The sequence below is a fragment of the Rhinatrema bivittatum genome, chromosome 4, assembly GCF_901001135.1.
Source record: "Rhinatrema bivittatum chromosome 4, aRhiBiv1.1, whole genome shotgun sequence".
Lineage (NCBI taxonomy): Eukaryota > Metazoa > Chordata > Amphibia > Gymnophiona > Rhinatrematidae > Rhinatrema > Rhinatrema bivittatum.
This window is the reverse complement of record NC_042618.1, coordinates 436,906,730-436,934,632: the sequence shown is the minus strand read 5'-3', so window position 1 is coordinate 436,934,632 and position 27,903 is coordinate 436,906,730. Positions and strand designations below refer to the sequence as shown.

General features: G+C 45.6%; 1 protein-coding gene across 8 annotated transcripts in view; it reads left to right on the top strand.

Moving 5' to 3' along the window:
* TMPO (thymopoietin) overlaps positions 1-27,903 on the top strand; it is a 195,562-nt gene that overhangs the window by 85,933 nt on the left and 81,726 nt on the right. The window lies entirely within an intron of this gene.

Sequence of the window (27,903 nt, the reverse complement as noted above, 5' to 3'; positions counted from 1 at the left end):
TGTCCACTCTGTTGCAGATCTTAGTGTCATCCGCAAAAAGACAAACCTTACCTTCTATCCCGTCCGCAATGTCGCTCACAAATATATTGAACAGGACCGGTCCCAACACCAATCCTTGTGGTACACCACTTAAAACCTCCCTCTCTTCAGAGAGAGCTCCATTTACCATCACACATTGTCTTCTGTCCGTCAACCAGTTTGCAATCCAAGTCACCACCTCGGCACTCACTCCTAAGCTTCTCATTTTATTCACCAGTCTCATGTGCGGGACCGTATCAAAAGCTTTGCTGAAATCCAAGTAGATGACATCGAGCGCTCTTCCTTGATCCAATTCCTTGGTTACCCAGTCAAAAAAGTCAATCAGATTTGTCTGACAGGATCTTCCCCTGGTGAATCCATGCTGCCTCTGGTCCAGCAATTCTCCCGACTGTAGATAGTTCACTATTCTCTCTTTCAACAGTGTCTCCATTACTTTTCCCACCACCGAAGTGAGGCTAACCGGTCTGTAGTTACCAGCCTCCTCTTTGTTCCCACTCTTGTGAAGCGGAACCACCACAGCTCTTCTCCAATCACTCGGCACCACTCCCGTTTCTAGGGATCTATTGAACAGGTCACACAGTGGACCCGCCAGCACATCTCTGAGCTCCCTCAGTATCCTGGGATGAACCTCATCAGGTCCCATGGCTTTGTCTACTTTGTTTCCCCAGCTCTTCCCATACATTTTCTACTGTAAATGGAGTTACATCTACTCCACTCCCCTCCTGTATCTTGTTAACTAGGGACGGTCCTTCTCCAGGGTCCTCCTTCGTGAACACAGAACAGAAGTATTCGTTTAATATTTCTGTCATTTCTTCGTCTCTCTCCACACATTGATCCTTTCCACCTTTCAATTTCACTATACTACTTTGAACTTTTCTCTTTTCACTGATGTATCTGAAAAATGTTTTGTCACCTCTCTTTACCTCCTTGGCAATACTCTCTTCTGCTTGACTTTTTGCTCTCTTGATTAATTTCTTCGTCTCCCTCAGTTCTACCTGATATTCTTCTTTGTGTTCCTCTCTTTGGGATCTTTTGTATTTCTTGAATGCTGTTCTTTTAGCCTTTATTTTGTCAGCCACCTCCTTTGAGAACCAGATAGGTTTCATTTTTCTTTTGCTTTTCTTTACTTTTCTAACATATAGATTAGTTGACTTGGCAATTGCTCCTTTTAGATTGGTCCACTGTTGATCCATATCTCTCACATTCTCCCAGCCTTTTAGTTCTTCCTCCAGGTACTTCCCCATTTCATCAAAGTTTGTGTTTTTGAACTGCAGAACTCGGGTTTTTGTGCTTCTTTTCCGTATCTTTTTTATGATATTAAACCATACCGTTTGGTGATCACTGGTGCTGAGGTGGGCGCCCACTTGGACATCAGAGATGTTATCTCCATTAGTGAGCACTAAGTCAAGTATTGCTCCTTCTCTTGTGGGTTCCATAACCATTTGTTTGAACAAAGCTACTTGCAGGGCATCCACTATTTCTCTACTATTATTAGATTCTGCAGATGGGATTCTCCAGTCTACATCTGGCATATTAAAGTCTCCAACGATCACCACTTCGTGGATAGAAAAGGGGGAGGTGTGGCTCTTTATGTCAGAAACAATATCCAAGCATCTGAGCTGCAAGGAAGTTGGGGCAAGGAAGAAGCACTATGGGTCGACCTAAAAAAAGATGACGGAGCATCCATTTATATTGGAGTGGTTTACAGGCCCCCGAACCAAAAGGAAGAGCTGGACAGAGACCTGGTTGAAGACATCCATAAGATAGGTAAGAAGGGAGAAGTGGTGATCGTTGGTGACTTTAATATGCCAGATGTAGACTGGAAAATCCCATCTGCAGAATCTAAAAATAGTAGAGCAATAGTGGATGCCATGCAAGTAACTTTGTTCAAATAAATGGTATTAGAACCCACGAGAGAAGGAAATATACTCGACTTAGTGCTCACTAATGGAGATAATGTCTCTGATGTCCAGGTGGGCACCCACCTCAGCACCAGTGATCATCAAACGGTATGGTTTAATATCACTAAAAGAATATGGAAAAGAAGTATAAAGACCAGAGTTTTACAGTTCAAAAACACGGACTTTGACGAAATGGGGAAGTACCTAGAGGAAGAACTAAATGGATGGGAGAATGAGAGAGATGTGGATCAGCAGTGGATCAATCTAAAAGGAGCAATCACCAAGGCAACTACTCTTTATGTTAGAAATGTAAAGAAAAGCAAAAGAAAAATGAAACCTATCTGGTTCTCAAACGAGGTGGCTGACAAAATTAAAGCTAAAAGAACAGCATTCAAGAAATATAAAAGATCCCAAAGGGAGGAGCACAAAGAAGAATATTTGATTCAACTGAGGGAGACGAAGAAATTAATCAAGTTGGCAAAAAGTCAAGCGGAAGAGAGGATTGCCAAGGAGATGAAAAAATGGTGACAAAACATTTTTCAGATACATCAGCGAAAAGAGAAAGTCCATAGTGGTATAGTGAAATTGAAAGGTGGAAATGATCAATGTGTGGAGAGAGACGAAGAAATGGCAGAAATATTAAATGAATACTTCAGCTCTGTGTTCACTAAAGAAGACCCTGGAGAAGGACCATTTCTACACAAGAAGCTGGAGGGTAGTGGAATAGATGAAAATCATTTTACAGTAGAAATGTATGGGAAGAGCTAAAGAATCTGAAAGTGGACAAAGCCATGGGGCCTGATGGGATTCATCCAAGGATACTGAGGGAGCTCAGAGATGTGCTGGCGGGTCTGCTGTGTGACCTGTTCAATAGATCCCTAGAAACGGGAGTGGTGCCGAGTGATTGGAGAAGAGCGGTGGTGGTCCCGCTTCACAAGAGTGGGAACAGAGAAGAGGCTGGTAACTACAGACCAGTTAGCCTCACTTCGGTGGTGGGAAAAGTAATGGAGTCACTGTTGAAAGAGAGAATAGTGAACTATCTACAGTCCGGAGAATTGATGGACCAGAGGCAGCATGGATTCACCAGGGGAAGATCCTGTCAGACAAATCTGATTGACTTTTTCGACTGGGTAACCAAGGAATTGGATCAAGGAAGAGCGCTAGATGTCATCTACTTGGATTTCAGCAAAGCTTTTGATACGGTTCCGCACAGGAGACTGGTGAATAAAACAAAAAGCTTGGGAGTGAGTGCCGAAGTGGTGACCTGGATTGCAAACTGGTTGACGGACAGAAGACAATGCGTGATGGTAAATGGAACTTTCTCTGAAGAGAGAGCGGTTTTAAGTGGTGTACCGCAAGGATCGGTGTTGGGACCGGTCCTGTTCAATATCTTTGTGAGCGACATTGCAGACGGGATAGAAGGTAAGGTTTGTCTTTTTGCGGACGACACTAAGATCTGCAACAGAGTGGACACGCCGGAAGGAGTGGAGAGAATGAGACGGGATTTAAGGAAGCTGGAAGAGTGGTCGAAGATATGGCAGCTGAAATTCAATGCCAAGAAGTGCAAAGTCATGCATTTGGGGAGTGGAAATCCGAATGAACTGTATTCGATGGGGGGGGAAAGGCTGATGTGCACGGAGCAGGAGAGAGACCTTGGGGTGATAGTGTCTAATGATATGAAGTCGGCGAAACAATGCGACAAGGCGATAGCTAAAGCCAGAAGAATGCTGGGCTGCATAGAGAGAGGAATATCGAGTAAGAAAAGGGAAGTGATAATCCCCTTGTACAGGTCCTTGGTGAGGCCTCACCTGGAGTACTGTGTTCAATTCTGGAGACCGTATCTACAAAGAGACAAGGACAAGTTGGAAGCGGTACAGAGAAGGGCGACCAGGAAGGTGGAGGGTCTTCATCGGTTGACATACGAGGAGAGATTGAAGAATCTAAATATGTACACCCTGGAGGAAAGGAGGAGCAGGGGGGTGATATGATTCAAACTTTCAGATACTTGAAAAACTTTAACGATCCAAAGACAACGACAAACCTTTTCCAACAGAAAAAAATCAGCAGAACCAGAGGTCACGAGCTGAGGCTCCAAGGAGGAAGACTAAGAACCAATGTCAGGAAGAATTTCTTCACGGAGAGAGTGGTGGATGCCTGGAATGCCCTTCCGGAGGAAGTGGTGAAGTCCAAAACTGTGAAGCACTTCAAAGGGGCATGGGATAAACATTGTGGATCCATCAGGTCCAGAGGACACGTATAAAAGAGCAGGTAGCAAAACACTGCACGGAGCGGCAGTAGCCACAGAGGCATTCACGGAGCGGGATGCCAGTGGCCAGTGGTAGGTGTCCACCTTCACGGAGCGGAAGGATGGAGGGCTGTCATCTCCCAATTAAATAAAAAAAAAACAAAAAACAAAACAGGGATGGGATCCATCAGGTCTAGAGGACGCATATAAAGAGCAGGTAGTAAAATACTGCACAGAGTGGCAGTAGCCACAGAGGCATTCACGGAGCGGGATGCCAGTGGCCAGTGGTAGGTGTCCATATAAAGAGCAGGTAGTAAAATACTGCACAGAGCGGCAGTAGCCACAGAGGCATTCACGGAGCGGGATGCCGGTGGCCAGTGATAGGTGTCCACCTTCACGGAGCGGAAGGATGGAGGGCTGTCATCTCCCAATTAAATAAATAATAATAAAAAAAAACAGGGATGGGTTCCATCAGTTCTAGAGGACGCATATAAAGAGCAGGTAGTAAAACACTGCATGGAGCGGCAGTAGCCACAGAGGCATTAACGGAGCGGGATGCCAGTGGTAGGTGTCCACCTTCACAGCGTAGAAGGACGAAGGGCATCCATCTCCCAATTAAAAAAAAAAAAAAAAGAAAAAAACAGGGATGGGTTCATGGGCTATAGGTATTACCAATTATTAGGCTTTTCAATATTTGATGATAGTTAATGTGACTTTCAAGGCATGCTTCACTTTTGGTGCATGTCCGGCATGACTCCCTGCTTCAATGACAGGGGAAAAGAAAAACTGATACTTCACACATTTCCAGCATTGCCCTCTGCTTCATGGCAGAGGTTAAGATACAGAACAAAGAATCTTCACGAATGGACGCATCCATAGGTGTCCCCCAGGGCTCCTCACTGTCACCTACACTCTTTAACATTTCTCTTTTACCTATCTGCCAACTCCTCTCCAACCTTAACCTCAAACATTTCCTCTACGCCGACGACATCCAGATCGTGATACCCATTAAAGAATCTTACACAAAAACATTGGTTCACTGGGAAAACTGTCTCTTCGAAATTAAACATCTCCTGGCTAACCTAAACCTAGTTTTAAACTCCTCTAAAACAGAACTGCTTCTCATCTCCCCAGATAATAATGCCATCTCTAATCCTCCAACTATCCCAACTACTACACAGGTGAGAGATCTAGGAGTATTAATTGATAACCGGATGAACCTTAAAGCTTACATCAACAGAACCACCAAGGACTGTTTCCACAAACTCCAAGTTCTGAAAAGAATTAGACCACTCTTCCACACTCAGGACTTCAGAACCATTCTACAAGCTATCATTTTTTCTAAGATCGATTACTGTAACTCTATCCTTCTGGGCCTACCTTCCTCCTATACTAGACCCCTCCAGATGTTACAAAACGCTGCGGCAAGATTACTGACAAACTCCAGGAGGAGGGACCATATATCTCCAATCCTAAAAGATCTCCACTGGTTGCCTGTTCACTTTAGAATCCTCTACAAATCTCTTTCCATAATATACAAAACCATCCATCAACACACCCCACTCGACTTACAAGTCCCATTCCAAATTTATAACTCCTCCAGACCAACAAGAGACACACTCAGAGGATCTCTTCAAGTGCCCCCAGCCAAAACTACCAAACACATTACCTTGAGAGATCGGGCCTTTTCAACAGCCGGCCCCCTTCTATGGAACTCCATCCCACCGGACCTTAGACAGGAGCCCAGCCTCCCAACCTTCAGGAAGAGACTTAAGACCTGGCTGTTTAAAAAAGCTTTCCCGGACACCGATTAATTCTATTCAGCCAGATTCTACCACTTCCACATGTAAAAATGTTATTACTAATGTAAATACCTATACCTAATGTTATTCTCTTTCTTTTCTTCTCTCCTCCCAGTTCTATTACCTTGTTATTTGTAACTGCTTCCTTCTACACAAATAGGTTATTGAATTGTTTACTGTACACCCCTGTTATATGTAAACCGGCATGATGTGTTTGCAACATGAATGCCGGTATATAAAAATTTTAAATAAATAAATAAATAAATGGCAGAGAGCTATGCTGCCGCTTACCCAACTAATCAAACTTAATATTTCACTTGGAAGCAGCTCCATCACTGCTCTCTATATTAATAGTGGGGGTGAAAAGGGAATTAGAACATAAGGTTACTAAGAGCCAAGAGAAACAGTTAAGTATGAGAAAAAATAAGTGTAAGGCTTGCTGGGCAGACTGGATGGACCGGTTGGTCTTCTTCTGCCGTCATTTCTATGTTTCTATGTTTCTATCCTGTGGATGTCTTCAACCAGATCTCTGACCAGCTCTTCCTTTTGGTTTGGAGGCCTGTAAACCACTCCAATAAAAATGGATGTCCCATCTTTTTTTAGGTTGGCCCATAGTGCTTCTTCATTGCCCCATCTTCCTTGCAGCTCCGATGCTTGGATATTGTTTCTGACATAAAGAGCCACTCCTCCCCCTTTCCTGTCCTCTCTGTCTTTCCTTAACAAGTTATAGCCCGGTATTGCCGTATCCCAGTCATGAGTTTCCGTAAACCACGTTTCCGTGACAGCAACAACGTCCAAGTCCGCCTCCACCATTAGGGCTTGCAGATCTGGGATTTTATTGCCCAAACTACGAGCATTTGTGCTCATAGCTTTCCAGCTTTCTTCATTCAGGTTACTGCTGTTTCTGGACTCATTTTGTGACCTCTTTAGTTGAGTTTTGTTATCCACTTTTCCCTTTGCCTTTGTGTAAGGGAAAGGATTAGTGCCTCTGATGGCAGAGTCATCCATCACAGTGAGCTTATTCCTTTGGTTTCTGATCTGGAATTTCTGTGTGCATTGGGTTTTTTCTCTCTTTTCAGATAACATTTCAATCTTTTCCTCAAGAACTTCTTCAGTATTTAATACAGAGAAGGCATTTTGTACTTGTTGCACTTGATACAGTGTGTGTCTCTGCATCACAGGTCTGATTCTACCAGAGCCCACTATAATTCTGTATTTTGAGTTCATTAATGCTCTATGAGAGTGAGAGGGTAATCTTGTGGGCTGCACAGCTGTCAAGAATGGGTGTCTGTGGGTCACAGTTCTTATCCTGCCTGAGCCCACTGTAAACCCCTTTGTTTTTGACTTTTGGTTTTTATGTGGTAATGTGGGATTAACTCCTGAATTATATAAAGTGGGTGAAACTTTCTTTATTGCTTCCAATTCAGCATTATCTTCAGCCAGCTCCTTTTTCAAGGAAGACAGTTCTGAGCATTTAGGGCAAGCCCTAAGTTTCCAGATGACTTCCCTGACAATAAATGCTCCACAATGGTTACATTGGATAGTCCTCATTTTGATAAATTTATCTGATGGATAACACCTAAGGAACAACTAAATTACCAATTTATCCTGTTGCCAATTGTATTTAGGTAGACTATATTAGACTATATTAGGAGATAGATGTGCTCATGATATGGACAGAGCAGTGTCTTCTAGGCATATCTGTCTCTCTCATTGCTGGAAAGGACATTATCAGAGTCTACGTCCTCGGCAGGAAAAAAATTTGACCTAGGAGAATGGGAGCTGGTGAACGAAACCTTTCAGCCACTCATACCCCTAAGGTTGTTGGCAACATCCAACAGCACTAAAGTTCTGAGGTTTTTTAGTCTCAGACGGGACCCAAAAGCGCTGGGCATAGACATTCTTGTTCAGGACTGGCCATTTGGTGGCCTGGTGTATGCATTTTCATCCTGGTCTCTGATAGGCAGGATCGTCTGGAAGATTGCAAGTCAAACCAACACTGTGCTTTTGGTGGCTGCAGATTGGGCCTGGAGGCCGTGGTATGCCAATCTGCAGAGAGTGCTGGTGGGGAGTCCCCTCAGGTTACCGCCTTGGAAGGATCTGTTGCAGCATCTACATGACAATCAGAGTCTGTTTTGTCTTATGGGTTGGCCATTGAAAAGGCTCCCTTGTTAAAACTGTGTTTTGTTATTCCTCTTCTGTGATTTCCACTTTACTTTGGAAAAGGAAATGTTCTATGTCTCTGGCCTTTGTTTGGAGAGTTTAAGGCCTGGTGTACTGAGCGAGGTTCTCAGCATCTCAAGGTGGATATTCCCTTAATTTAGGAATTCATACAGGATGGATTGCGTAAAGGACTGGCCCGTAACACCTTGAAGATTCAAATGGAAGCCTTCACTTAAGTCAATGGGCTTTTGTCTTCCCATCCTGATGTGTGTCTATCCTTGAAGGGAGTTAAGCATCTCCATCCTCATTTGCAGATTCCGTGCCTTTGTGGGAACAATCTGGTCCTGGAATTTTTGGCAAATCCAACCTTTCAGCCGCTGTGCTTCTTTCATTGTGACTGCTTACCTTTAAGGTAAGATTTTCTGGTGGCAATCTGTTTGCGTCTGGTTCCAAACTGCAGGCCCTTTCTTGCCATGAGTCCTTTCTGTGTATGACTCTAGGCAAGGTACAGCTACGGACTGTGCCTTTATTTTGTACCAAATGTGGTTTCGGAATTTTACTTGAATCAGTCCATTTTCCTGCCCGTCTTCGACAGGGACTGGGATGGAAATGAGTATCATCTTTTGTGTTCCTTGGACGTCTACGACATTTGCTGCGTTACTTGGAGGTTACTAAAGCTGTCCGGAAGTCTGATCACCTGTTTGTGCTCCATGGTGGCGCTAAACAGGGGGCACTGGCGACACAGGCATCTATGGCTCTTTGGGTTAAGGAAGCAGTCACGGCCGCCTGTGTGATTGCTGAGATTCATTTGCCATAACAGATTAGACTGCATTCTACAAGGGCTCAGGCGGTATCATGGGCAGAACTGTCACCTGTTGAGAATGGCTGAGCAGTGAAATGGTTATCCTTGCTCACCTTTTCCAAGCACTACTGCTTGGATGTTCAGGTTAGGGAGGACGCAGCGTTCGCAGAAGCCATGTTAACTGAACAGCTGGCAGACTCCCGCCCTCTTCGGGAGTAGCTTTGGCATATCTCACTGGTGGGGATTGGCCTACCTGAATGAAGAGGAAGAATAAATTACTACTGATTTCCTTTCTTCTAAGCAGGCCAATCCCAGACCTGTTCTCGGCTGCCAATGTTTAACTTTGGTTCTCTTTTTCAGAGTGGACTTTGAAGAGAGTTCCTGCTGTTCTTTGAAGACTGGTAAGTGTCTTATCTAGCCCCTCAGTTTAGTGAATAAGTTACTACTTTTGGCTGAGCTCAAGGTTCCTTATAGGCTGGAAGCATGAGTGGTTGATTAATAATCATGTTCAAGTATAATCAGTTTGTCCACAGTTTGGCTTTTCCAGAGAAAACTGGTGGGCTGATGTCTAGGCAGGACTATATATATCCTTGATGTCAGCTTCTTAAACTCAGTCTCCATCTGCTGGAGGAGGTGCATACCCCATTGTTGGGGATTGGCCTGCCCTCGGAGGAAAAGAAATTATCAGGTAAGTAGAAATTGCTCATTTTTCTGTCGCTAAGCAGGCTATTATCCATGACAGGTGGGAGATGTCATCCGGTGATACCAAATGGACTTCTTTCTTAGCTAATAGAGCTTTTAACTTTACTGAGCAAGTGTGGGAATTCCCGCACCGGTGTTGCCTCGTGATCTTCCAAAGACTCTTTTAATCTTATTTTTTTTTTTTTGTCTGAACACAAATATGGACATCTACGTAATCTTTCTAGATAAATTTTCTCAAAAATCCTTAATCTTTCATTTTTGTTTCTTCAGTTTTTACTTTTTTTTTATTTTTGCCTCTGTGCCCCTGCAGCACACATAACAGCACTTGTTGAGTACTTAAAAAAAACAAACTCTGCCTTCTCAAAAATTTTCAGTAACAAAAAAAATACAGTGAGCTGGTTTAAGAACTGTGTCTGCAATAAGGTAATGTCCATCGCCAATGACTGAGTTGTGCTACTGTTGCCTCAGTCAGACCGTGACAGAACTGTATTGCAGGTAAATGTCCTCGGGTCCTCAATGTTCCAGGGCTTACAGAATGGAAGAGCTGCGTAAGTCTCTTAAAAGCTGCAGTCTGTTCTCCTCTGGCAATCTGCCAGAACAAGAATTGAACAGGAGCTCCTTAAATTCCCTCATCAGTACAGCAGGCCAGCACCTGTCTGCCTTGCATGACGGAAGAAACAGTATCACTCCGTGGGGCCGTTTAGAGCAACCATCACTGAAGAAACATATGGTCAAATTTGAAACAGCAGCACCACGATGTGCAATCCATTGATGTATCAAGTATATATGGCAACAATGTTTCCTTGATGTAACAAGACTTGAGACAGTCGACACATGCATTGTTGCTGCATCCTTACTAGACATCGGCTTCATCAGTGCATTTGAATTAATCCTGCAGATTTCTGGCTAGTGACAGCAATGCACTCTGCCACTACACGATCTAAAAGGATTTTAGACAGAAGAAAATTAATCCTACACATGTCAGGCTTGTGGCAATAACAGCAAGCAATCTGCCACTACAGTTTGTAAAACTGATTTGAAGCTGTGTCTGACCTACCACTGGGAGATAACTATTTGCTATCATTACTAATTGACTCTACAGACCTCTTTGAACAGTATAGCCCCTGAAGCAGCCCATATTGATGGGCAGAACTCTGCCCAAGTGGGCACAGTTTGAAATTACCAATAAAAACTCTTTTCACCCAGACACCGATTCATTTGTTTGCACTTCTGCTATATTGGATTGGCTTCTGTGTTGTTTTTTGTAACGAGACTTGAGACAGTCGACATATGCATTGTTGATGCATCCTTACTAGACTTCGGCTTCATCAATGCATTTGAAGCAAAGCCACTCGATGCACTTGAAGCATTCTGTGTCACTAAAATATACAGTTCCAAGCCAAAGGCACCAATGCAACTGCAGTGTCATTTGACCATTGAGCCTCATATTCAGGAACAGGAGCCCATTCTTGTCTTGAAAGATGTTCCACCACCTGCGCCAGATCAAAGGACGTGCCATTCACTGGACTAGATAGATTTGGTGAAGAATTTCTTTACCTCTTTGACTAAGGGGACACAAAGTACTTTCCATCCTGTTCTTTCCAGCATTGCTACGGTTCTCCCACAGGAGAGAGTCCCAGTCTCCCTTATTGGATGAATAAATCATCAGAATTCATCCTCAGAGGTTCTTCATTATTCCACTCAGGTGCAGCAAAGTAAAGTTGTTCAGAAGTGAATAGACCAGGGTTTCTTCCCTCAGACATAACCAGGAAAACCTCCCAATTCACCCTCCTCATTATTGGGGTCTTGGATAAGGAAGGTCTGGAGAAAGTTCAACAGAAATACCTTCTGAACTGCTTCTGGATCCTTCAGAGCATACCTATTTTGGAATACCTCACTTTTTCTAAATTTATAGAAAAGATGGGCAATGCACTCGGGAATATACATAAAAACAAAAGATCCCTGTTTCTGTATCTTCTACAAATACTGGAAACTACATTAGAACCAGTGGCTCTTTCAGTTCACAATATTCTTAATTACAAATGAGAATATGGGAAACTCCTATAACCTGTCTTCCTACAGAAGGGAAGCTGGATCTTAAGTACAGAGTACAAAAGGCAACGGGGTTTATACTGGTATAGTTTACTCTTTCGTGGAATCTGAGCTGAAAAATGCAAAGATGTAAATATATTCAAATTCGCCTACAGGGAAGGATCCCAGGCTTCTTGACAATTTTGGTAAGAGAACAGTATGTGTTTGGTTTTGTTTTGGTTTTTTTTTTGGGGGGGGGGGGGGTTCCCCAGAGCGTGATGCTAACTACTTTTATTTCTATTCACTAGTTTTATATGGTACAATATCTGCATGACTGTATGCAAAAGCCTAAACATTGCCTTCCACCCACTAAAGGAGGAAATTTTTATCCACAATCTTTTTTAGACACAGAAGTGCATGTGGCATCTTCTTCACTCTGTTTATGAATCTTTTGATAGCATATCACATACCTCATCGGCCTTCATAGGGGCTTGAAATATGACCTGGCTGGGGTCCAGCAGCATTTGTGGTGGTGATCATGAATAGTTAGCAGATGTACTTTGTCTGGGAGAACATCTGTTCAGAGACAAGCTGAGGGAAGTGGGTTGTGCAGATAAAGAACAAGATGTGGGGGTCCAATGTCTCATCAGGACCCAAGCACCCTTCTTCAAGAAGCTCCTTCTTTTATAAGAGACTGTACTTTCAGAAACGCCCTTTTTGATCTTATCAATGGTACCAGCTCCCACCTGTTCCAGCTCAGCAAAAGCAGCAACTTCTGGCTAGACCTCATCTGCAAGAACGCCATCTGCCTAAGGCAGCAAAGACAGCACAGCCAAAATCTGGACCCAGTTTTTGATCCTTCCAAATTCTAATCAAGCACACTCTCCAGAGTCCAGTCCTATCTGGAGGAGTGGTGCAAGATAAGAGAGAACATATGGGTCCTCAAGATTGTAGAATTTGAATACTGTTTGCGTTTCTCACATTATCATCTCTTCCTCTTTGTTCAACCTACTGTCTAGCTCAGTGATGGCTAACCTATGACACGCGTGTCAGAGGTGACACGCCGAGGCGTTTTTGCTGACACGTGCAGCGTTTCAAGGACTATCGGGAATTTTTTTTTTTTTTATCGGCTGTGCCGAGCCTTTTCTTTTTCAGCTGCACCGACCCTTTAAAATTTGTTTTTTTAGTATGCCCCCGGGCGCAGGGAGGCTCATGCGGTGCAGTGATGAGGCTCAAGACAAAGATCGCATTTTAAACGCGCTGATGCTCCTCCTCCTTCCTGCCTGTGCGTCCCCGGAAGTAAACGTTGCCAGAGCCGCATGGGCAGGAAGAGGTGAAGCATCAGCATGTGCAGAAGAGGAGCAGCATTTGCGTTTACGGGCCGCCGTGAATTCCAAGTCGCAGCGGCCCGAGAAGAGGAAGAGGCCCGGTAGCAGGGCCGCCGCGGCCCGAGAAGATCAGGGCCGCTGCAGAGCCCATCCTGCGGCGACCCGCGAAGAGGAGGCCCAGAGGTGAGAGAGAGGCTGAGGGTCTGTAGAGTGTGCATGTGTGCCTTTTTGAGATGAGCTGAGAGACTGTGTGTGAGAGTGAAGACCTGAATGTTTGCAGAGACAGCATGTGAGAGCCTCTGTGTGTTTGTGAGGGAGAGAGAGAGAGAGCATGTGCCAGTGAGAGCCTGTGTGTATGAATGATTGTATGAGAGAGAGCATGTGCCAGTGAGAGCCTGTGTGTATGAATGATTGTATGAGAGAGAGCATGTGCCAGTGAGAGCCTGTGTGTATGAATGATTGTATGAGAGAGAGCATGAGCCAGTGAGAGCCTGTGTGTGTGTGTGTGTGTGTGTGTGTGTGAGAACCTGACTGTGTGTTTGAGGGAAGAAGATGGAGAGAAAAGAAACAGAAAAAAAGACAATATAAAAGGAATTGGCAAAAAAATAAGAAAGGGAAGGTGGGAAAAAAAAGCCTGTGACCAACCAATTAGAAAACTAAGATCAGACAGCAAAGGCAAAAAAAAAAAAAAAAATTACTTTTTAGTGATTGGCACATGTAATCTTTGGGAATGTGCAAGAATAGCACTTTCTCTACGGATCTCACAATGTACGAGATCAGCATGGAGAAAGTGGAAGCCCACGGGGCCTGCACAGAGAAGGCAGCAGAATGGGCTTCAGTGTCAGTAGCAGCAATCGGCACCTCCCCAATAGCCATGTGGCATCAGTGACAGTGGCAGCAGAGGAATGAGAGAGGTTCCGAGGTTGCTGGCAAAAGAGAGGGGGGTCTGCCTTTAATGTGTGCATGTGTGAATGCATGGGTGCCTGCCTGGGGGTCTGTGTGTGTGAGAATGAATGTGTGCATGCCTGGGGGATGGGGAGGGAGTGGTGTGAAAATGAATGGGAGCCAATAAAAGAAACCGACTGACAGATGAAGTTTGTAACGCTTGCTTGGACTTGAAGTGTACGAAACACCAACCTTCAATTGAAGATTTAGCCAATGAAATTCAGCAACAAAAAAGTCACTAAGGTAAGGTAAAGAATTATTTGTTTTTGCTTTATTAATAAATACAGTACATATATTAAAATTATAACTTTTTGTTATTGATTAGAGCTACAAATATCACAAAATTATGGATTTTTCTAGGTGACACACCACCCGAGTTATGCTCTGTTTTTTTTATGAATTTTGACACACTGAGCGCAAAAGGTTGGCCATCACTGGTCTAGCTCCATCTCACATGATATAAATCCAACTGGAAGTGGAATCTCTTCAACAATGTGTAATAATACCAGTCCCTGCATCCCAGCATAAGATTTCTACTCCCAAGATTTTCTCATCAAAAAATCAAGGGGATGGAAATCCATTCTGGATTTGAGAAAATGGAACAAACGTTTTCTCAAGAGAAAAATTCAAACTTAATTCTCCCCTACCTCCAGAAAGGGGTCCTGAAGGATGTACCTGCTCATGGCATGGGATATACTTAGTTTTGGGGTACTTGCCAGGTACTTGTAGCTGGCAAGTACCTGGAAACAGGATGCTGGGCTTGATGGACCCTTGGTCTGACCGGGTATGGCAATTTCTTAAGTTCTTAGCAATCCATCCCTCCTGCTTCAAGGTAGTTTCTTCGTATTATCAATACAGAGTACTCCTCTTCAGCCTATCAGCGACTAAGAGTATTCAAATGCCTTACAGTAATAGTGGCTCACCTATGGCATCAGGGAGTAGAGTATTTCCATACCTGCACGATTAGCTAAATCACAGCAAGCTCCCAGGAGGAAGTATTACTCTCCCTGCAAAAGATAGTTCAACATCTGCAGAACTTTGGATTTCTGGATAATTTTAAGAAGTCTAATCTAGTGCCAATCTAGAAAATCTTATCTGAGCATGGATTGATTCACTGTAGGGTAGTGTGTTTTTTTTATTGTCCAAACAAGCAAACACTATGAGATCACTTCTTTCTTAGCTACTTGTCTTGCAGTGCTCGACAACCAGAGTGATACTCATTGTCTTGAGCAATATGGCAGCAGTTCATGTAATTCCACTAACCTGCCTCCATATTAGTCATGTTCAGTGAGGCTTGAGTGCTCAGTGGACGTAACTGTTGACAACCACAGTAGCCTAGGACATGGCTCAAGAGTTATGCTGATGGTTTTGAACCCCCACATTCTTCAAGAGGGAGTTCCGCTTCACATGCTTTCCTACAAGTAACCTTAACAGATATCTCCACAGAAGGATGGGGCGCTCATACCGGAGCTGAAGGAACTTGTCTCTTGAGGAAAGTTACTTTCAGAAAAATCTACTGGAGTTGAGGACAATCAGATACATCCTAATGATTTTTCATGCATCTCAGGGGAGAACATTCTGATACAAATTATCAACCAAGTCGACATGTTTTGTGTCAACAAAGAGGCACAGGGTCAAAGCCTCTATGCCAGTAAGTGATGAAAATCTAGCAACAGGCAGACACCAGACTGACCTACAAACTGCGTATCTTCCAGGGATTTCCAACACACTGGCAAATCACCTCGGCAGTTTTCTGACCACACATGGTCTCTTTGACAATCAATGGCCAACAAACTATTTGACTTATGGGGGTCTAACAACAGTCAACCTATTCATTTCAAAACAAAATAGGAAGTTGGAAACTCAATTAGCGCAAGATGCTTTTTCTACTCAGCTGGAACACAAATCTCAGGTGCACTTTTTCCCCGATTACAGCTGATCCCCAGCACAGTGCAGAAAGTACTACAGTTTTGAGCTCATCTGATCCTCCATAGCCCCTGTGTGGCCCAGGCAGATATAGTTTGTATATCTCATACAGCTTTCCAGCAGTTGTCCTGTACATCTGGGAACAGACCCTGCCTTGTTAACTCAAGATAAAAGTACTCTTTCATTCAAATCTTCTTTCCTTCAACCTGAAGACTTGGATGTAAAACACTTAATTGTGGATCTCTCTTTACCCAAAAGAGAATGAAGAATAGTTTTGGCAGAAAGCCTTCAAGTTGGAAAGCTATAGTTTTCAAATGGAAAAGATTTTCCAGATGTTGTCAACAGACCCTTTTTCGTGCAACCCAAAGAATTGCTAACCTACTTGCTTTTTCCTTCGCTACATTCTCTGTGAAGGGGACATCTTGATGCCAAAGCAGCTTACCATGTAACAGTTGAGATAAACCCATCTGAACTCATCCATTGTTTTCAAAATTTATGAAAGAAAGGCTTATGGCATGTTAAACCTCCAATACAGAAGCCTCCGGTTCTATAGGACTTCAATGTCGTCCTCAATTGATGAAGCTTCCTTTGAACACTTATAATTGGCTTATCTCAAAATCTTTACATGAAAGTGGCAGTAACCTCAGCCAGAAGTCAGCGAAATCAAAGTTCTCGTTCACTATCCACCATACATGCAATTCTTCTGCACTGAATGTCATCTCTGCTTTCCAAACGTATCAGTTCATCATTTCGCCTATCTTCTTAACATAGAAGCATAGAAATGTAGAAATAACAGCAGAAAAGGACTAAATCGTCCATCCAGTCTGCTCCACAAGCTTATGGTAGTATCTGCTGCACCATTCAGGTCACCTCCATACTTATCAGTTTTCCAGACCATAAAGTCAGGGCCCTTGTTGGTTGCTGTCTGAGTCCAATTCCCCATTAACTCTTGCCATTGAAGCAGAGAGCAATGTTGTAGCTGCATATAAAGTATCAGGCTTATCGGCTAAGGGTAGTAAGAGTCGCATCAGCAAGTTACCCCCGTGCTTATTTGTTTTCCCAGGCCGTAAAATTCATTGTCCTTGTTGGTTGCTGTCTGAATCTAATTCTCCCTGTTTCCTCTCTTCTCCCTGCTGTTGAAGCAGAGAGCAATGATGGAGGTGCATCAATAGTGTGAAGGCTTATTGGTTAAGGGTAGTAACCATCTTATCAGCAAATTACTCCTATGCACTTTTTTCTTTATGTCCATCCTCCAGCCATTAGGGATCCACAGGCCCTTTGAAATTTTTCACTGTTTTTGTCTTTACCACCCTCTCTGTGAAGAAATATTTCCAGACGTTGGTTCTGAGTTGCCCTTTCTGGAGTTTCATTTCATAATCCCTAGTTCTACTGATTTTCTTTCCAAAGGCAAAGATTTGTCGATTTGTGCAACATTAAAACCTTTCAGGTATCTGAAGGTCTGTATCATATTTCCCCTGCACCTCCTCTCCTTCAGGATGTACATATTTAGGTCCTTCAGCCTCTCCTCATAAGTCATTTGATGAAGCCCCTCCCCCCCCCCCCACCACCATTTTGGTCGCCTTTTCTGGACTGCCTCCATCCTGTTTGTCCCTTTTGAGATATGGTCTCCAGAACCGAACACAGTACTCCAGGTGAGGCCTCACCAAGGTCCCGTACAAGGGGATTATTACCTCCTCTTTCTTAGTGGTTATTCCTCTCTCTGCAGCCAGGCATTCTTCTGGTTTTAGCTATTGCCTTGTCACATAGTGTCTAGCAATCTGAAGATGGTGAAGCAATCATCCCAAGGTCCCTCTCTTGCTCCGAGCACAATAGTTCTCTCCCCCCCCTAATCTCATACAGCTCTTTTGGATTACCGCATTCCAGATGCATGACTCTGTACTTTTTGGCGTTGAATCCCAGCTGCCATATCTTTGACCACGGTTCAAGCTTCCTTAAAACACTTCTCATTCTCTCTACTCCTTCCAGCATGTCTGCTGTTTCAGGTCTTGATATAATCTGCAAATAAGCAAACCTTACCTTCTATCACTTCTACAATGTCGCTCACAGATATTGAACGGAATCTGTCCCAACACCGATCCTTTGGCACTCCACTTAACACTGTTCTTTCTTCAGAGTATGTTCCATTTACCATTACAAACTGTCTTCTATCCATCAACTAGTATGTAATGCACACCACTACCTTGGTGCTCCCTTCCAAGCTTCTCATTTTATTCACAAGCCTCCTATGCGGGACTGTATCAAAAGCTTTGCTAAAATCCAAGTAGATCACATCAAGCGTACTTTTTCGATCCAATTCTCTAGTCACTCAATGAAAATAAATCAATCAGATTTGTTTGACAGGACCTTGCCCTGGTGTATCCATGCCGCCTCGAGTCCAGCAATTCCCCTAACTGTAGATGGTTCACTGTCCTTTCCTTCAACAGAGTCTCCATTAATTTTCCCACCACTGAGATGAGGCTAACTGGCCTGTAGTTTCCAGCCTCCTCTCTGTTACCACTCTTGTGAAGCGGGACCACCACCGCTCTTCTCCAATCACTCAGTACCATTCACGTTTCCAGGGATCTATTGAACATGTCATGCAGCGGACCCACCAGCACATCTCTGAGCTCCCTCAGTATCCTGGGATGAACCTCATCTGGCCCCATGGCCTTGTCCACTTTCAGTTTTGCTCTTCCTATACATTCTCTTCTGTAAACGGAATTTCATCTGTCCCATCTCCATCTACGGTCTTGTCGACCAGCAACAGTCCTCCAGGGTCTTCTTTAGTGAACACCGAACTGAAGTATTTGTTTAATATTTCTGCCATTTCTTCATCTCCATACAGTGCTCCTCTTCACCTTTCAATTTCAGTATACCACTTCAGGCCTCCCTTCTTTCTCTGATATATTCATAAAAATGTTTTGTCTCCTCTCTTTACCTCTTTGGCAATTCTTTCTTCTGCTTGACTTTTTGCTTTCCTGAAAGTCTCCCTCAGTTTTAACAGATATTCTTCCGTGTGTTTCTTTTTTTTTTTAATCCTTATAGTTCTCGAATGCTGTTCTTTTTGCCTTAATTTTTTCAGCCATCTCTTTAGAGAACCAGATCGGTATCTTTCTCTTATTCTTCTTTACTTTCCTAACACATAGATTTATTGCCTTTGTAATAGGTCCTTTTAATTTGACCCACTGTTGTTCCACGACATCCATTTTCTCTCACTCTTAGAGTTCTTCCTCCAGGTAAACCCCCATTTTGACACAGTCTGTATTTGTGAAATTCAAAACTTGGGTCTTTGTGTGACTTCTCTGTATCCTATTCGCGATATTAAACCATATCAGTGGTGATCACTACTGCTCAGGTGAGCCCCTACCTGAGCATTAGAGACATCCCCATTAGTGAGCAATAGACTGAGGATGACACCTCCCTCGTGGGTTCCATTACCATTTGTTTGCGCAGAGCATCTTGAAGGGCATTCACTATCTCTACTTTTTGTAGATTCCGCAGAAGGGATGCTCCAATCCACATCTGGCAGATTGGAATCTCCAACGAGCAACACTTCTCCCTTTTTTCCCAACTTTTGGACGTCCTCAGTTAGGTCTTTGTCCAGTTTATCCATTTGGGTTGGAGGCCTGTAGATCACACCAGTAAAAATGAAAGCACCATCTTCTCTTTTTAGGACAATCCATAATGCTGTCCCTTGTAAATTAGTTCCTTGGATATTGATTTTGACAAAAAGCTACTCCTTCCCCTTTTCTGTCCTCTCTCCCTTCTTAAGTTATAGCCCAGGATGGCCGCATCCCAATCATGAGACTCTGTGAATCTATCTCAGTAATGGCAACAATATCTAATTCCCCCCTACCATTAGTGCCTGGAGGTCTGGTATTTTATTGCTTAAACAACAAGCATTTGTGGTCATAGCTTTCCATCTGTTCTTCCTATTTGCCTTTTCTGGGTTTTTTTGAACTGATTGATTTTGTTACTTTTATCTTCCTACTTCCTGTATTGCTTGGGGGTGACATTCTCATTTCACTGGCCACCTCCTGCCACCCCTACTCCCTGGTTTAAATGCCTGATAATGTATGATCTGAATTTTCCACTTAGCATCCTCTTTCCTGCCACAGACAAATGTAGGTCATCCTTACCATATAATCTTTTATTGCTCCATACACGGCCCCAGCCTCCAATGTATCCAAAACCATTTTCCTTACACCAGGTCTTGAGCCAGATATTGAAATTATCTATAAGTCATAGCCTTTCTTTTCCCTCTCCATGAACAGGTAGTGCTTCTGAAAAGGCAATAGTCATTGGCATGTGTCTAATCTTCTCCCCTAGATTTTGGAAATCTTCCTGTACCTTATGGAGACTGTTTTATAGTAAGGTCATTGGTTCCCAGAGGATGGTAACATTGATATCAGCGTTCCTACTTCTATAATTGCACTGACCACCTGGTTTGCAATTCTATTAGTTGAGCATCCTGGAATGCATTTAACTATTGTGTCCTCATGAAATTGAGTTCACAAGTTGGTTTCTCTGTCAGTCTCCCAGAAGAAGCAGCTGTCTTTTTAGGCATTTGACCATGTTGAAAGGTTTCTGGGTATATTGGGTGACTACTTCCATTTCAGATATCACTTCATGTTCTGTTGCTGGGGCTTCTTCACTTTTCAAAGCAGAAAAATTATTATGTGAGGGTAACAGTTGAGAGAATGGGTTCTCTTCATCACGGACCTTATTCTGTCAAAGCCGACTGTAATCCAGTTATTCCTGGGATTCTGAATCTTGGATATTTGACTTTTCTGTGGGAATGATGGTGAGAATTCAGGATGCTATCCATTTGGGGAGATTGGGTGCCTTATAGTCACATGTCTTGTTCTACCAGATCCCACAGTAAACCATTTATTCTTTGGATTCTGAAGAAGATATTCTTATTGCATCAAGATAGGGCAGGTTTTTTTGAAATTGAACAATTTCTCTTTCAAATGATTCACCTGCTTTTTCATTGCAGCAACTAAAAACAAATTGGACAACCCATAAGTCTCCAAACGGTAGGCCTTGGGACATAAGCTCCACAAATGTTACACTGAATAAAAGCCATCCTGCTAATAGTGATGATATACAAGTTGTTAGATTGGTACTTTAGTCTTATTGTTCACTTAACCAAGTCCTTAGAACTATTTAGGAAGAAGAAAACCTAGGGGTGGAAGGAAACAAACTGCTCCTGCAGATAGCAGCCCTTTGTTCTATAAATTATAGTTATTTCAGTACACACTAGCCAGGAGTCTAAAAACAATAGCTAGATTAGAGATTTCAAAACACACAGCAACAGAGGAAATATAGCAGAAAAGAGAAGAATGTCAGCAAGAAATCAGTCTATATTATTGCTAGCAAATTAAAAATGTAACTTCTCTGGTCACAAGCATAGGTATGTGTGCATTCTGGTTTAAAAAAACAAATACCTTCTTATTCTGGATTACAAAAGAGCCTAAGCCTACTACAAGAAAAAAACTCAGTCACATTGCCAAACTTGGTAGCTCTTCGTATCGTATGATCCTAAAAGACTTGGTACAGCAGTCACAAAACATACATTGTCCAAATGTATAGCAGATTTAATTCAGCACTGCTACATATCTGCAGGCCTACAAATTAGCCTCAGTTAAAGCTCATAAAGTAAGAGCTATGACATCATTTCCTAGCGTGTAGCAGATGGACTCAAAACAAGTGGGTATAGTGTGCTCGTGCTAGCAGTTGGAGATGGATCTGACGTCAGCACAGGTACATATACCCCCACAGGAAGTGTAGCAATTCAGTAATTTCCGTCTCCAAAGCAGTTTGGAGCTACCTCACGCTCGCTGAGCGTGTTTCCAAATTCTACAACGACTAATTTCCTAGAAGAAACCTAATGAAGACGAGCCCCGCACTCCTGCGGTGATACCATTCGGTCCCTCCCCCAGTCGAGTTTCCCGAGCTGACTTCCGTGGTCCCTCGGAGGTAGGAGCCTCGGTCCGGTGGCCGACTCGCGGCAGGGACCTAGCCCCTGAGTGAGAAGGGCTCGGGCGCGGCATAGAGGCAGCCTCGGTCCCGGCGAGGACTTGGCCCCCGAGCGAGACGAGTTCGGGCGCGGCCTAGAGGCAGCGGGTGCACTTCCTTGAGCGCGGTGGTGAAGGTACTCACCCTCTCCCCCAGCAGCCGGAGACCGCCCGGGTCGCAGCCGGGAAGCGCCGAAGACAAGGTAAGGCGTACATCTTTACTGTGGTCTCCGAGGAAATGAGGATTTGCGGGGCCTGCCTACGGGGCGGCCCGCCAAGGAGGTCGCCATTTTACCTGCCTACTCGCCTTCGCCACCTAGACGCACGCTGAGTTAGGCGCCCGTTGCTAAGCGCATGCGGATAGGCGCACGTTCATAAGACGCCGTTGGTAGGCGCACGCTCATAGGCACACGTTCATAAGACGCCGCTGGTAGGCGCACGCTCATAGGCGCACGTTCATAAGACGCCGCTGGTAGGCGCACATTCATAGACCCACGTTCATAAGACGCCGTTCATAGGCGCACGTTCATAAGACGCCATTGGTAGGCGCACGTTCATAGGCGCGCGCTCATAAGACGCCTGTGGGTAGGCGCGCGCTCATAAGACGCCCGTTCATAGGCGCATACAGCTAAGCGCAGGTTGATAAGCGCACACTCATAAGATAAGCGCATAGTAATAGGCGATACATATTGCAAAGCGTATGGAGCATAAGAGAGCCCATACGTCCGCAGAGCCGGCACCTCCAGAATCAGGCATAAGAGCTCTAAGCCTCTGCTCAGCATGCAACCTCAGAGCCACTCAGAGCTTGGAAGCAGACTCACTATGTGCCCAATGTGAGGAGGCCATGGGAGTTCCAGGACAGGACCAGTCCCAGCCCAGCGGTTCCTCAGGGAACACCCCAGACTTAACAGGCCGCAGGGAGCAGCCAGGGAACCCGAGAAACCTGGTGCCCCTAAGGCCAGATCCAGCTTCACTCTCCTGGGTGGAATTATTCAAGGGGATCCACGCCTTTGTCCAGATGCAGTCTGCTCCTCGAATGGTTCTTTCTGTTCCGGATGATCCGGCCCCTGGACCCTCGAGACCTAGGCACGGCCACCCGGAAGCCCCACTTATGGGGATTCGGATTGCTCCGAGGAAGATGAGGAGCCCCCCGATGAGGGAGAACTTCCCTCTGAGATAGAACCATATCGGACCATGAGACGCTTCTTTCGGAAAGAGGATCTTCCAGGCCTGGTCTCACAATGCCTATCAGAACTGGCCATTCCAGGCCAGGACACCCCAGGGGACCCTAAAATGAACCCCTGTGAGAGGGCCTGCGCCAAACGGCTCACCATTTTCCCCTCCTACAAGCAGCACAGCAGCTAATCAATCTGGAATGGACCGCGCCGGAGGCCTCATTCAAAGGGGGTCGGGCCCTGTCAGGCATGTACCCTCTGGACCCGGCGTCCAAGGAGCTGCTGGCGTGCCCCAAGGTAGACGCCATAGTTAACGCAATTGTGAAGCGCACCACCATTCCGGTTGAGGGGGGAGCAGCCCTCAAGAATACACATGACCGGCGCATGGACACCATTCTGAAACAAGCCTTTGAGGTAGCAGCCATGTCTCTACGAATCGCGACCTGCTGCACCGTGGTGACATGTTCCTCTTTATCGCAAGCTAGAAACAACACCCCGGGAGAAGACATGGAATCAGCTCTCGCATTTCTCACTGACACAGCCTCCGACCTCGTCCGTACGGCAGCCAAGGGAGTGTCATCCTCAGTGTCAGCCAGGAGACAGCTCTGGCTACGCAATTGGGCAGCCGACTCTTCCTCCAAGACGCGCCTCACAAGAATGCCCTTTAAGGGATCCCTACTGTTCGGCAGCGATCTCGAGAAATTGGCTAATAAATGGGGTGCCTCTCCATTACCCCGTCTACCAGAAGACAGGTTGAGGAGGAGCCAGCGTTCTTTTTCTAGACCATCCAGAGGTAGAAACTCTCAGCGCTTCAACCCTTACAGGGCTCGCTATCAAGCACCTCGTTCTCAGGCCAGGAACCAGCCCTTTCGGGCTAAGCACAACAAGAGGAGACCACTCGGGTTCTAGTCCCGGCCGCAACCCACAATGACAATCAGCCAACCCATCCGGGGGTAGCAGCCATAGGGGGCAGGCTAACCCTCTTCTACCGCAGGTGGGTCAAGATTACTTCGGACCAGTGGGTCCTCGCCATCATCCGAGAAGGATATTACCTGGATTTTCTTCGGCTCCTGCCGGACAAGTTTGTGGCATCTCCTTGTTCACCTCTCAAGAAGGCGGCACTAGAAGTGACCTTACAGAGGCTCCTGGCCCTAAAAGCCATAATCCCAGTACCTGCAGGGGAGATAAATTCTGGGCATTATTCCATTTATTTCATAGTACCCAAGAAGGAGGGCACTTTTAGGCCCGTCCTGGACCTCAAGTCAGTCAACCGACACCTACGGGTCCCCAGCTTTCGCATGGAAACTCTACGGTCTGTCAAGAATGCAGTACAGCCAGGGGAGTTTCTCACCTCCCTAGATCTGTCAGAAGCCTATTTGCATATCCCAATCCATCGGGATCACCAGTGCTATTTACGCTTCAAAGTCCTGAATCAGCACTTCCAGTTCCGAGCTTTACCCTTCGGGTTAGCCACCGCGCCGTGGATCTTTACCAAGGTCATAGTAGTAGTGGCAGCAGCACTCAGGAAGGAAGGAATTCTCGTCCATCCCTACCTAGACGATTGGCTGATCAGGGCAAAGTCACCGGAGGAGAGCCACCGGACAACCAACAGAGTTATAGCTCTTCTGGAAAGCCTAGGATAGGTAGTCAGCATAAACAAGAGTTCCCTACAGCCGTCCCAGTCACTGGAATACCTAGGGGTTCAATTCGACACCCAGGAAGACAAGGTCAGCCTGACCTCCAAAAGGAAGTCGAAACTCCGGAATCATCTGCAGGCCCTGCTGAGCGCCAGCCGGCCCACAGCTTGGGATTACCTACAGGTCCTCGGCCTCATGGCATCCACTCTGGAGGTGATACCATGGGCGCGGGCTCATATGAGACCATTACAACACGCCCTCCTATCCCGGTGGAGCCCATGATCACAGAACTACACCATACACCTACCTCTACCAGCCAGAATGCGGAATCAGCTACGGTGGTGGTTGCAGCCCGGCCACATGAGCCGGGGGTCAAGAATGTCCTCCCCAACCTGGACCCTGCTCACTACAGATGCCAGCCCGAACAGATGGGGAGCACACTGCGAAGAACTCACCACCCAAGGGCAGTGGAACAGAGAAGAGGCAAGGTGGAACATCAACAGACTAGAGGCACGGGCAGTCAGGCTAGCGTGCCTGTGATTTGCCCACAGACTTCGCAACAGAGCGGTCAGAGTAATGTCAGACAACGCCACCACGGTGGCATACATCAACCGACAGGGCGGAACCAGAAGCCAACAGGTATCCCTAGAAATAGCCCCCCTGATGACTTGGGCGGAAGCGAATCTCCAGGACATCTCCGCCGTTCACATCGCCGGGAAGGACAACACCATGGCAGACTTCCTCAGCAGAGAAAGCCTAAATCCGGGGGAATGGCAGCTGTCGCCCACAGCTTTCCAAATGATTGTGGATCAGTGGGGGACGCCGGGCATGGACCTATTAGCAGACAGGTCCAACGCTCAAGTACCCAGATATTTCAGCCGCAGGTGGGATCTGCTATCCCAGGGGATCGATGCCCTGGTACAGCCATGGCCTCAGGGAATCCTGCTATATGCCTTTCCTCCGTGGCCCCTGCTGGGTGCCATTATACACAAGATTCAGCGACACAGAGGCCTAGTTCTTCTAGTGGCCCCGGATTGGCCAAGAAGACCCTGGTACGCAGACATGCGAAGACTACTAGCAGGGAATCCTCTACCTCTGCCTCCATACAGGGACCTGCTGCTGCAAGGTCCCATCCTCCACAAGGATCCAGCTCAATTCTCTCTTATGGTCTGGCCATTGAGAGGGCTAGACTGAAGAAAAGAGGATACTCGGAGCCGGTAATAGATACACTCCTCCGAGCACGCAAGTTCTCCACATCACTGACATATATCAGGATCTGGAGAGTTTTTGAAGCCTGGTGTGACTCTCACAGCAGCAATTCACATGCCGCTAAGATTACTATCATTTTGGACTTCCTACAAGATGGACTTCAGAAGGGTCTGTCCCTCAGCTCCATCTTGCTACGGTCCCAGGAGTGACGGCAACACCATTGCCAAACACCCAGACGTCTCACGTTTCCTGAAAGGAGTCAAACACATTCGCCCGCCACTGAAGTGGCCAGTGCCCCTGTGGAACCTCAACCTAGTGTTGGAATTTCTAGCGGGACCCGCCTTCAGGCCCCTCCGAGGCCTGTCTCTCCGTTTGTTAACCTTGAAGATGGTGTTCTTGCTGGCAGTGTGTTCAGCACGCCGCATCTCAGAGCTACAAGCACTGTCCTGCCGTGATCCATTTCTCAGAATCACTCCAGAGGCTATCCATCTTCGCACGGTTCCTTCCTTCTTACCCAAAGTAGTCTCACAATTTCACCTCAACCAAGCCATATCCTTGCCAATCACAGAAGGTTTGAAGAAGTCGGAAGAAGGTCGAATACTGCGCCATCTCGACATCGGCAGGCTGTTGTCCAGATACCTGGAAATGTCAGAAGCGATACGAAAGACGGACCACCTGTTCGTCCTTCACAGTGGGAAGAAGCAAGGGGAAGCAGCCTCACAGCCAACCATTGCCCGCTGGATCAAAGAAATTATCAAGGCGGCCTACGTAGAGGCGGGAAAACCACCGCCTCTACAGGTCAAGGCTCATTCTACCAGAGCGCAAGCGGCCTCTTGGGCAGAAACTAGGATGCTGTCGCCTGCAGAGATATGTAAAGCGGCGACGTGGTCCTCCCTCCATACCTTCTCCAGATTTTACCGTCTGGACGTCCGGCCCAGGGAGGACACAGCATTTGCGAGGGCAATCCTACACGGTCCTCGGGCAGCCTCCCGCCCAGTCCGGGAGTAGCTTTTGTACATCCCATTTGTTTTGAGTCCATCTGCTACACGCTAGGAAATGTGGAGATTACTTACCTGATAATCTCCTTTTCCTTAGTGTATGCAGATGGACTCAGCATCCCGCCCAGCTGCCGGTATACATGGGGATTCGCCGACTCACGGTAAGCCATGTTTGCTTATATAGGGCCTCCACCCTGCCGGGTGTCGACGCCTTCCGGTTGAGAACACTGGCGGTCTCCAGCTACCATCAATTGGTCAGGGTAATCCTGTTTATTTAATCGATCGGTCAGTCACCCATATATCCATAAAGCTTTTGCAAGGAAGATTACTGAATTGCTACACTTCCTGTGGGGGTATACGTACCCGTGCTGATGTCAGATCAGTCTCCAACTGCTAGCACGAGCACACTATACCCACTTGTTTTGAGTCCATCTGCATACACTAAGGAAAAGGAGATTATGAGGTAAGTAATCTCCACATTCGTTGCTTACTGGTCATCAATACATACCTCTTACGTCCCTTAACTGTCTTGGCAGTCTCCCAAGAACTGACAGATTTGGTTAGGCAGTTTTATATAACCTAGTTTCACAGTAGTATACTTTCCATAGTGGAGTCTAGGTTGCTTTACTCAGTAAAGGTGTTGCTGCAACCCTCAGCTTAGGACTTTCCACATGTCAGGGCTACTTCAGCCTGCTTGTAGACAAAAAAAAAAGAGCAAGTTTGCTTACCATAAATGCTGACTTTTGTAGATAGTAGAATGAGTTAGCCATTCTAAATACCCGACCACCTCCCTGGAGAGTCGACTACCTAGCTAACTGTAAAATCAACTGAGGGGACTCATGAGGCAGTGCTGGAGCAGGAATTCTTACACATGCTGCTTAGAGCAAAAGCTTTCCTAGCTGAGAGGTCTGTTTGGTGCCACTGGATGATGTTGCCCAGGTATTATGGTTAATTCATCCTGCTGCCTATGGAAAACAGCA